Here is a 12,228-nt window from a genome sequence, read left to right as displayed (position 1 = left end):
GATATGTTGTGCTGGTTGAAGTATGTAAAAACAAATCCAGCCTCCCACAGATTGTAGCTGGAAAAGGACAGAATACTTTAATGGCCTTATCAGATAATTGTGCATACTCTTTTCTGGATAGTACACCAAAACTGGACAGGTGGTGGTTTTTTAAAAGTTAGTTGCAATATGAAATTTGAAATCCTATCTATGAAATTTTTGCACATTTTACGCTTGTAAGAGAATGAGAATAGGGAGATAAATAAATATCTTAGTAGTATTATAAAATAACAGTTTGATACTAACGCTCCCCTGACATGGTCTGGGGACCGAACATACACACACACACGCACATGTGCATATATAAGATTTAAACTGTATATTATCTGAGGACAAGTTGGCCTCTTTTATCAGTACATCTGTGGTGGTATAGCTGCTTCTTTTTTGTTTTTTTTTGAATTTTATTTATTTTTTATACAGCAGGTTCTTATTAGTTACCTATTTTATACATATTAGTGTATATAGGTCAGTCCCAAACTCCCAATTCATCACACCACCCCCCAACCCCCACCGCTTTCCCCCCTTGGTGCCCATACTGTTGTTCTCTACATCTGTGTCTCTACTTCTGCCCTGCAAACCGGTTCATCAGTACGGTTGTTTCTTGATGGTGTCACCTTTGGGGCTGGGTGTGCTTGGCTCTGGAATTGACTGTTTGCTGACCTCTCTGGTCCTCCAATCCTTCTTTCAAGCCTCCACACCTTCAGCACCTCTCATGTATAATGCATAAGATCTAATTAATTATCTGTTCAACACATGAATGCCTATATTATATAGAATTTACCTTCCAATTGCACAGTACTAATTTATTTTCCAAATTTTAATAACAGTTACTCCAAGAGCAAGCTGGACATTTTTGGTTTATTTAATACCATTGTGTCATTTATTTGAGAAAGAAGTTTGAGTCTTTGCATATTTTATAGTAACAAGCCTGAACTTAATGTTTGGTTTTTTTAAGTAACATTTATTGATTACTTATTATGGGCCTGATACTTTCCTAAGTACTTCACATACCTTATTTATTCCACAGAACAGCTCTATGAGAGATTCTATTATTTTCCTCATTTTACAAGTGAGGAAACTGAGTCACAGAAAGATTGAGTAAATTGTTCAAGGTGACTCAATTGGTAGGTGGTAGGGCTGAGATATGAACACAGATTCTCCTGCTTCTAGAATCCTTGCTGTTAACCACTGCACTACCTCTGTCTATCCTGACTTAAACACGTTTTTTTTTTTTTTTCTTTTTTAAACCACTTACTTTAATATAGGGTCCCACATTCCCTTTTAAATCTAAAATTCTGTTTTTATAGATAACTTTCACTGTAGACCTTTTTATGCCCTTTTATTTCTGTTCATAGAGACAAATATTAGCAGAAAAATATGTTGGAGAATACAAAAGCTAATAAAATGAATTTGGAATTACTAGCAGTTGAAAAGTCTTTCCTGTACAATTAACACAAACGTTTATCTAGGAATCCCAGGGGAATCAGTTCTGGGGTCTCCCATACTAGCCCCAAATTGGCTTCCTGACTTATTCTTTTTTTTTTTTTTAATATTTATTTATTTGGCTGTGCCGGGTCTTAGTTGTGGTACGCGGGATCTTTGTTGTCACATGCGGGATCTTTGTTGTGGCATGTGGGATCTTTAGTTGCGCCACGCAGGATCTATAGTTGTGGCATGCAAATACTTAGTTGTGGCATGTGGGATCCAGTTCCCTGACCAGGGATCAAACCCGGGACCCCTGCGTTGAGAGCATGGAGTCTTAGCCACTGGACCACCAGGGAAGTCCCCTCTCATTCTTGATTGCTGGACGTACACATCTTGATTGCTCCCCCTTCTGAGGCGCTCCTTCCATCACCCTCCTCAACCCACCTCTGCAACTAGGCTAAAGAGAAAGTCCCTCTGGTTCAGTGGTTCTCAAATTTTAGTTGTGTCTGATCCACTCAGACAGCTTGTTAAATCAAATTGTTGGGTCCCAAGCCCAAAGTTTCTGATTTAGCAAGTCTGGGGTAAAGCTTAAGAATTCACATTTCTGCTACGAGTCCAGGTGATAGGACCACACTTTGAGAGCTATCCAGAACTACTCCTTTCAACCTCTGCTTCCCAAGACAGGTTTAATGGTGGTTATGAAATGGAGCAGGATCCTACGGTCCTTGCCCCCATGTCCTCAGCCTGCCTTTTGTCTGTGGAAAAACTTTAGCTGAAGAATAAGTTTAATCAGAGAAATGAGAAAACGCAGAAACAAAGGAAAACAGTCAAAGGAGACCGAATAATAATAATTTAGTCATTAAGCGTAGTCAGGGACCTTTAGTTCCTTCTCAAGGGCTATAAATAATATTCTGAGCCATATCCTGTGAGCTGTCTTGTACATACTGAAACCCCCGCCAGGTGGAAGAAGTTGACTACATGATGACCAGACTGTAGCCATGACATAAGCTGCCACAATTCCAAGAATTGGCCTCAAGGAGATGGGAACAAACCCATCCTGGAACTGAAGACTGACTGTACTTAAAACAATCCAGATGTACACTGGTCAGATCACCTCATGATTAACTTCAAGATGACTGTCAGAGCTGACTGTGCTGTTTCTGCATGTAGCCCCCTCCCTCCACCTATAAAAGCTCTTGCTCACTGATTGTCAGTCTGGGGAAGTTGGCCTTTGGACAGGCGTTGCCCCCGGACCCGCTTGCCGACATCCGACATCCAAAATAAAGCAAACTTTCCTTTCCACCAACTTTGCCTCTTCTTTATTTGCTTTTGAGCGGCAAGCAGCCGGATCCCACTTTTGGTTACAACTACATGGTAACTATTCATGTTAATAGTTACAAGGAAACATTAAAGAGATTACATAATGTTACTAGGTCTTGGTCTTAGATGCTAGAGGCTAAAAGAAAGGCCACCCACATTTTCCTTCTCCCCAGGGCAAGGCTAGCCCTTTCCTCCTACATGTAATCCGGGCAGAACTCTAGTTTTCCCTACTGTGTGTGTGTGTGGGGGCTGCAAGGATTGAACGTAATTAAACTCTTAAGTGACATCTCAATAAAAGATGACTAGTTTAACTTCATTCCCCATCACATCGCTAGTCCGCCAACCACCCAGATAAGAGGATCACATCCTTCCGGCTCATTAAGAGGCGGGGTGAGGAGAGAGAGGCAACGGCGCCTGCGCGGCTCACAACGAGGCTCCAGGTGGTGTCTGCCCTGCACCTCCCCGACCAGGTGAACCACTCCGGAGCAGAGGGAAGAGACCGAGCAGAGTGTGGGCGCCTGCTTCCGGCCACGTGGTTATGCTCACTGCCAATGGAAAAGCTTGACGTCACCCTCGCTTCCTCACCCTGGCAACGGGTGGGTGACTACTTCCGGTGCTGTGAGGGCTCGGGGCTGACGCGGGTGAGTGTCTCTCTTTCTCACGCTGTCCGCGCCCTTGCCGCCGACGTGCGCTGCCTCTGTCCGGGCGCCGCGCTCTCGCTGGGACGTCCTTTCCGGGGCCGGGTGCGGGCGGCGCGCAGGATGCCCCTTGCTGTGGGCGGTGGTGGAGGAAGGGACTCGGGACGTCCCTCGTCCCCGAGTCTCGGTCGCGCGTGGGGCCCGCGTCGGCCCCCTCCCAGCGGCTGCAGCTTGGCGGCTTCATTCCCTCTCCGGGGAAGGGACTGTCTGTGTGTGGGGAGGGAGTCCTTGCAGTCCTTCACCCACTTTGCAGTCTCGGGCTGCGGTTTCTCCGAGTTCGAGGCTCGTAGAGACCCGAGGGTGTGCGCCCTGGTCCTGCGTGGCAGGTGGGGGAAAGCAGCCCTGTAGTGTAATAGAGGCCTGGTTAGAGTCCCGCGGAACGTTAGCATTTACTGCTCAGGTGGAGAAGGAAGAGGAAAGGACCAAGAAGATGGAAAAGGAGCAACTGGAGAGGAGGGTGGAAAACAGGAACTGGAGGTGCCCTGAAAATAGAGGGCATCGTGTTTCCGGAAGGAGGGAGTTCAACTTGATTCGCCTCTGTAGGGGAGGGGAATGAAAGGTATTTTGGGGACCACGTGACTGAGATCATTGTATACTAAGCTAAAGAATTTTCATACACTTGGGAGTTTAGTAATTTGCTTTTTTGTTTAAATAAAGCTTTGCCCCCACTTATACAAAGCAGTGCATGCTTACTAAAGAATATCTGGAAAATGTAGAAATATTTAAAAAGAGATCATCTGTGGTTCCACCAGCCCCAGCCCAACATTTTGATCTCTTTCTTTCTACTTTTTTTTTCTTTTGGCTGCGCTGTGTGCCTTGTGGGATCTTAGTTTCCCAACTAGGGCTTGAACCTGGGCCCTTGGCAGTGAGAGCACTGGGAGTCCTAACCACTGGACTGCCAGGGAATTCCCTACATTAAAAAAAATAGCATATTCTTTTTTTTTTTTTTTTTTTTTGCTGTTCGCGGGCCTCTCACTGTTGCGGTCTCTCCCGTTGCGGAGCACAGGCTCCGGACGCACAGGCTCAGCGGCCATGGCTCACGGGCCCAGCCGCTCTGCGGCATGTGGGATCTTCCCGGACCGGGGCACGAACCCGTTTCCCCTGCATCGGCAGGCGGACTCGCAACCACTGCGCCACCAGGGAAGCCCAAAAATAGCATATTCTTAACCTACTTAGGATCATAGTGTATGTGTATAAAATGTGATTTTAACTAAAAAGCATGTTTTATACATTGTGTCTATTACATGGATTTTTTTGAGATATAATTCATAAAATTCCACCGTTTTAAATTTAAATTTCAGTGGTTTTTAGTATATTCACAACGTTGTGCACCCATCATCGCTATCTAATTCCACAAGTTTTTCATCACCTCCAAAAGAAACTCTGTACCGTTATAGTTACTCGCCATTGATCTCCCCTCCCCTTGTTCCCCCAGCCCCTGGCAACCACTAATCTACTTTGTGTCTATGGATTTTCCTATTCTGGATACTTCATGTAAGTGGAATCATATAATATATGGCTTTTTGTTGTCTGCTTTCTTTCACTTAGCATAATGTTTTCAAGGTACATCCATGTGGTATTATGAATCAGTACGTCACTCCTTTTTATGGCTGAATAATATTCCATTATATAACTATGCCACGTTTTGTTTATCCATCATCAGTTGATAGACATTTGGATTGTTTCCACTTTTTGACTATTATGAATAATTCTGCTATAAACATCCATGTACAAGTTTTTGTGTGGACGTATGTTTTCAGTTTTCTTAGATGTATACCTAGGAGTGGAATTGCTGGGTCATGTGGTAACTGTTTAACTTTTTGAGGTACTGCCAGGTGTTTTCCAAAGTGGCCTGCACAAGCAAGATATGAGGGTTCTGATCCCTCCATATCCTTGCTAACACTTATTGTCTGTCTTTTTGATTATAGCCATTCCATTGGTTGTGGAATGGTATCTTGTGGTTTTGATTTGCATTTCCCTGATGTCTGATAATGTTGAGTATCTTTTCTCTGTGCTTATCGGCCCTTTGTATATCTTTGGAGGAATGTCCGTTCAATTCCTTTGCCCATTTTTAAATTTATTTATTTATTTATTTTTTTCTTTTGGTGGTACCCAGGCCTCTCGCTGTTGTGGCCTCTCCCGTTGCGGAGCACAGGCTCCGGACGCGCAGGCTCAGTGGCCATGGCTCACAGGCCCAGCCGCTCCGCGGCATGTGGGATCTTCCCGGACCGGGGCACGAACCCGTGTCCCTTGCATCGGCAGGCGGACTCTCAACCACTGCGCCACCAGGGAAGCCCTCCTTTGCCCATTTTTAAATAGCATTAAAAATTTTTTAAAGAAATTTTAAAGTTGTATGAGTTCTTTATATAGTCTGGACACAAGTCCCTTATCAGATTGCAATATTTCTTCCATTTTTTCCCATCTTGTGGGGTGTCTTTTCACTTTCTTGAAGGGTGTCCTTTGAAGTACAAAAGTTTAAAATTTTGGTGAAGTCCAATTTATCTGTTTTTTTTTTTGTTTGTTTGTTTTTTTGTTTGTTTGTGCTTTTGGTGTCATATGTAAAACCACTGCCAAATCCAAGATTATGATTTACTCCTATGTTTTCTTTTCCCTAAGAGTTTTATATAGTTTTAGCTCTTACATTTAGGGCTTGATTTATGTAGAGTTAATTTTTGTATATGGTGTGCAGTAGGAGTCCAACTTTATTCTTTTGCATGTGGCTGTCCAGTTTTCCCAGCACCATTTGTTGAAAAGACTGCCCTTTTTCCATTGAATGGCCTTGGCACCCTTTTCAAAAACCAGTTGATCGTAAACACATAGATTATCGTTTTCTTAACTATTTCTCTGTGTTGGGTATTTAAGTCGCTCCCAGATTTTTGTTTTTCTAAATTATCCTATGTTAAACACAGCATAAAAGGCATAAAACCTTTTCTGTATTTAAAATTATTTTGGTAGAAAATGTTCTCAGAAGTGGAATTACTGGGTCAAAGATGAAATAAGTATGTTTTGGAGCTCATTTAATGAGGCATTAAACCTTCAATCTCATGATGTTAAGAGCAACAAAATGCTTCTTTATTCATCAGTTGCTATAGCTTAAGGGCTGGATTTCTCTAAAAGCCTTTCTCTGTAAGATGAATGGATTCCATGACTTCCTTCCTCCTTCAACTGCTTCTAAAAGACTAAGTAAATCTACAGTGAAAAACTTCAACACCAGAGGCAAACAGGACATGTGGTAGTGTTCTAAATGGCTTAAAGGAAAAAAAAAATAGTGTCATCACATGCAGTAGGAAAATGAAACAATCTTTGAGAGAAATAGGGTCAAGATTTAGACCTTAAATCAGTGCCATAAAAGTCCCTGAAGCAAAAAAAGTGTTTTATTCTGAGTTTCTCTTCTGCCCTTGATAATCAAGTTAATTTACATTCATCTTGGTCCCAGAGACAGAGAACTTAAATCTTCTCTTTTTAGTAAATAGTACCCACTTAAAAAAAAAATTCAAATATGAGATGTTATTAGGAGAAAATCAAGTTTCCCTTTCATCCTTGCCCCTCCTCTTCTCCAGTCTCCCAGTACTCTTTAGAGGAATCCATGGTACTATTATTTGTGTCTATATAGACTAGTTCATATATAGAGTATCTCTGGGGAGCGGGTATATACAAAATTATATATTTTAAGCCTCTTGGTACTTTCTGACACATTCCTTTTCAAAATGGGTACATCAGTTTATGATGGCAATACAGTGCTAATTAGATTTCTTTCTTCTTTTTTCTTGTATTTCTTTGAATATTCTTTCTTTAATATTGGATATCCAGTTTATATTTCCTTTTTTATGTATTGCCTGCTCATGTCTTTTGGCATGCTGTTTGTCTTGATTAGCATTGTCCTTTATGAGATTTATTTTGGCAGCCTTTTGTAGGTGGTTGTTTTACGACAGCCTGGATTTGGGGAGAAAAGTTAATATGCTTTTTGTAATGCTTATGCTAAGAGGTATGTGAGCTGAACAAGGGTCAAGGCAGTAGGGAGAAGGAAGTTAAATGCTTGAGAAGAAATCTATAGGATTTGGAAACTGGGCACAGTCCAAGATGACTACAAGGTGAGTTAGAAAAGGATGGTATATATTTGATGTCAATCTTTGGTCATGATTTATTTTTTTACTCCTTAGTCTTAACTGTAGGGATCAAATACTAATTTTATTTATTTTTTAATTAGGATTATCTGGGGTTTGTGTGGCCCTAGAAGTTCAAGATCCAGAAAAACAAAACCAAAAAGGACCTCTTGGGCCAGTATTTTTTTAAAAAATTAATTAATTAATTAATTTATGGCTGTGTTGGGTCTTTGTTGCTGCACGCGGGCTTTCTCTAGTTGTGGTGAGCGGGGCCTACTCTTCATTGTGGTGCGCGGGCTTCTCATTGTCGTGGCTGCTCTTGTTGTGGAGCACGGGCTCTAGGCGCACAGGCTTCAGTAATTGTGGCATGTGGGCTCAGTAGTTGTGGCTTGCGGGCTCTAGAGCACAGGCTCAGTAGTTGTGGCACAAGGGCTTAGTTGCTCCGTGGCATGTGGGATCTTCCCAGGCCAGGGCTCGAACCCGTGTCCCTTGCATTGGCAGGCAGATTCTTAACCTCTGCGCCACCAGGGAAGCCCTGGCCAGTATTGCTGATTGGCCATGTTTTTGTCTGTTCCTTCTGTAGGTTGGATGAGTGTTGAGAACCTTCAGAATATGGCATTTCTCCTTTTAGTGAAGGTTTGAAGTGGGATCCCATAGGCTTGCCCTATTTTGGGAGTTGGACTTGGCTAGTTACCTGTGTTCTTATAATTAAATAAATGTATAAAAAACCTTTTTTTTTTTTGTAAGCAGTGCATTCAAATTGTTCAAAATCAAAAGGTACACAATGGTGAACAGTGAAATTTCCACCCCTCCTTTGTCCACCAGTCACCCAAATCTTCTGGTAACCACTGTTATGCTAGTTTTTGATATATTCTTCCAAATTGTGCTTTGCATATATATATTTAACTGTATTTTTTTCTCCCCTCCCTCAGTATATGGTACTGCATATACTTCTGTACCATGTCTTTTTTACTTGCTAAAATGTCTTCAAGACTGGTCATTTCATATTTGTATATCAAGAACGTTCTCATTTTTTCCAAGAGCTGCATTTATTTTTAAGCACTTCCATCAAGACATATTGTTGGTCCATATCTTTCCCATTACAGAGTCTTTCAGTGTGTATTTATAATTTTGGTTTATTTTGCCCAATTGTCCATGTTGAGTTGCTGCTACTAGCAATGTATGAGAACTCTTGGTTCCCTATATCCTCAAAACATGGTGTTATCTTACTTTTTTTTTGTTTGCTAGTCCAATGATATGTGAGTGTAGTTTTATTTTGCATTTTTCTTCTGAGTGAGGTTTAGCATCTTTTTTTTATATAAACTTATTTATTTTATTTTTGGCTGCGTTGGGTGTTCGTTGCTGCGCGCGGGCTTTCTCTACTTGTGGCGAGCGGGGGCTACTTTTCGTTGCGGTGCGTGGACTTCTCATTGCGGTGGCTTCTCTTGTTGCGGAGCACGGGCTCTAGGCACATGGGCTTCAGTAGTTGTGGCTCGCGGGCTCTAGAGTGCAGGCTCAGTAGCTGTGGCGCATGGGCTTAGTTGCTCTGCGGCATGTGGGATCTTCCTGGACCAGGGCTCAAACCCGTGTCCCCTGCATTGGCAGGCGGATTCTCAACCACTGTGCCACCAGGGAAGCCTGGTTTAGCATCTTTTGATCTGTTAGACTGTTATATAATTTTTCTGTAAACTGGGATTTGCCCACTTCCCCCACCCCCTCTTTTGTCTTTTCTTTTTTGAGACATTTGTTGGAATTCTGTTAGGAAGGTCAGACTTTTAATGGGTTCTGAGTTAAACACAAACTGATGTTGGAGTAGAAATTGCTTCATTTCTAATTGAATTAAAAATATTCCAGTAACCATTGGGAGCTGGAGGCCAGAGTTGTACATTGGATAGCCTGTCTACTTGAGTTCCTTTCCCAGTCCAGCAGAACTTTGGGGCCAGCATTTTTGGAGGAGTTTATTGAGATGACATGGTTTGCTAAATAAAAAATTTCAGATAGTCTCTGAGGGATGGTAGATTGCTCAAGAAATTGCATATTGATTCATCTTCCACATTTTATTTTTTTCAGACAAGCTTGAGAAGCAGTGTTTTTAAATCTCTCACATATATTGAGTGCCTATTACATTAAACCTTATTCATTATAAAATGTAGATGTTCTAACTTGTTATTCATGAAAAAAAATGCATCTGATGACAGTGAGTCAGACAGAGTAAGTTTTATAGCTCATACTGCTTGGATATGGTTTCATTTGAACTGAAGCTTTGAATTTTCCAAAGCCTGAGTTTTCACACAACTATGTTTGTGGGACAAGTAGGCCCAAGCTCATTTCATGGCTAGGCCAGACCTCATGGCAGGTATAGATTGGCAGATGAACTGCTAATCATTTAAATTGACTTCGTCAACTGACACAGGGATAAATAGTAACCTATCTCAGAGAAATAACCAAAGTCAAATAAAGGTAATTGATGCAGATCCTTGTGAAGTTGTTGGAAGAAAATCCATCCTCAAGGTGAGAGCTACCACCTAAAACAAAAACAAAAACAGGCATTGTAATCCACTGTTATTTAATTAACCTCAGCACTCTTTTGTAATCAAAGTTTATGAATATATGTAAACATTTTAATACAACAGCATATATATGTGATTTAAAATTATTTGTCCTTTAAATGAAATGACATATAATAAAAATTAAATGAACTCTTTTTAACCAGGAATTAAAGGAAGTTAAAATACCATATTGCAGTGCTTCACAGACCATTTCTGGTGTGAAGGACCAACTTAAAAATTGTTTTCAATCCTTTGTTGACCATTTCTTTTGTAAAATGAAAAAAACAAAACAAAAAACCACAAAACCTCAAAACAAAACAGAGATATGGAACTGTGAATGAAAGGTAAAAGTAAAAGCTTATATTTTTATTAGATGTAGCAGATAAAATTGTTTCAAAAATATAGTTATAAACAAAACATGAGGAAATAGAAAAGAATTACCAAAACTGTACACATTGTTTATTGAAAATGTGCACGTAGGGGCTTCCCTGGTGGCGCAGTGGTTGAGAGTCCGCCTGCCGATGCAAGGGACACGGGTTCGTGCCCCGGTCCGGGAAGATCCCACATGTCGCGAAGCGGCTGGGCCAGTGAGCCATGGCCGCTGGGCCTGCGTGTCTGGAGCCTGTGCTCCGCAACGGGAGAGGCCACAACAGTGAGAGGCCCGCGTACTGCAAAAAAAAAAATAAATAAATAAAAGAAAATGTGCACGTAGATGTAGAGAACAGACATGTGGACATAGGTGGGGAAGGGGAGGGTGGGATGAATTGAGAGACTGGGTTTGACATAAATACACTACCATGTGTCAAATAGATAGCTAGTGGGAACCTGCTGTATAGCACAGGGAGCTCAGCTCAGTGCTCTGTGACGACCTAGATTCGTGGGATGGGGGTGGGTGGGAGGGAGGTCCAAGAGGGAGGGGATATAGGTAATACATATAGCTGATTCACTTAACTGTACAGCAGAAACTAACACAGCATTGTGAAGCAATTTTACTCCAATAAAAAGAAATAAGGCAATTAGTATATGAATAAAATAATAATCTCTTGCAGACTGGTAACAAGCACTGGTCTGCGGACCACACTTTGAGTAACACTTTGAGTTCTTTTGGACTAGTTGGCTAAGTCACTCTTTATGTTACTATTTATGTTTTCTATTAGAAAAGACTTGTGCTTCTCCTTCCCCACTTCTCAATTTAGAATAAGGTATATATTTTTACCTAACAGTGTGAATCTAGGTGTTTAAGTAGTTTCAACCACATGACTCTGGGATTTTCTTCAAATCTCTGTCGAGGTTTTTTTTTTTTTTTTTTTTTTTTTTTGCGGTACGTGGGCCTCTTACCGCTGTGGCCTCTCCCGCTGTGGAGCACAGGCTCCGGATGCGCAGGCTCAGTGGCCATGGCTCACGGGCCCAGCCGCTCCATGGCGTGTGGGATCTTCCTGGACCAGGGCACGAACCTGTGTCCCCTGCATTGGCAGGCGGACTCTCAACCACTGCGCCACCAGGGAAGCCCTCTGTTGAGTTTTAAATGATCCACGTTTCCCCAGTCTGAAGTGTGTTCTGCCATCGTTATTGTTATTAAGCCAAGATTGCTAGAAGCTTGTGAATTTGTGAGAAAAATTGGAAACTTTGTGGTTTAAGTTGCTTGTAATTTGTTTTATTAAGTTTTGTATTTTATCATTTATCTTTTGAGAACCTCAGAAATAACGCTTTCATGAAAATTAACAAGTATATGCGCAGTGTCATTTTAATTTCTTGGTTTAGTTGTATAATTTTGTTAGCATTTGTCTCTTTTTTAATGAATTTATTTAATGAATTTATTTATTTTTGGCTATGTTGGATCTTTGTTGCTGTGCGTGGGCTTTCTCTAGTTGCAGTGAGCGGGGGCTACTCCTGGTTGATATACAAAGGCTTCCATTGTGGTGGCTTCTCTCATTGCGGTGGCTTCTCTCATTGCGGAGCACGGGCTCTAGGCTCAAAGGCTTCAGTAGTTGTGGCACACGGGCTTCAGCAGTTGTGGCTCGCGGGCTCTAGAGCGCAGGCTCAGTAGTTGTGGTGCACAGGCTTACTTGCTCCGTGGCATATGGGATATTCCCA

General features: G+C 41.7%; 1 protein-coding gene across 4 annotated transcripts in view; it reads left to right on the top strand.

Annotated features, from left to right (window-relative positions):
* Positions 1-3,347: 3,347 nt before the first annotated feature.
* Positions 3,348-12,228, top strand: part of TASP1 (taspase 1) — a 240,470-nt gene continuing 231,589 nt past the window's right edge. For 3 of the 4 annotated variants that reach the window (XR_014296136.1, XM_082645895.1, XM_082645897.1), the window contains exons 1-2: positions 3,401-3,425; positions 4,918-4,976. The gene's annotated coding sequence lies outside the window, so the exon portion shown is untranslated. Of the gene's footprint in view, positions 3,426-4,917; positions 4,977-12,228 lie in introns of all 4 variants that reach the window. The other variant, XM_082645896.1, reaches the window with a different exon arrangement.

Source organism: Mesoplodon mirus, assembly GCF_964341445.2.
Source record: "Mesoplodon mirus genome assembly, chromosome: 15".
NCBI classification, from domain to species: domain Eukaryota; kingdom Metazoa; phylum Chordata; class Mammalia; order Artiodactyla; family Ziphiidae; genus Mesoplodon; species Mesoplodon mirus.
The sequence above is the reverse complement of the archived record's forward strand: the minus strand, read 5'-3'. Positions and strand labels throughout refer to the sequence as shown.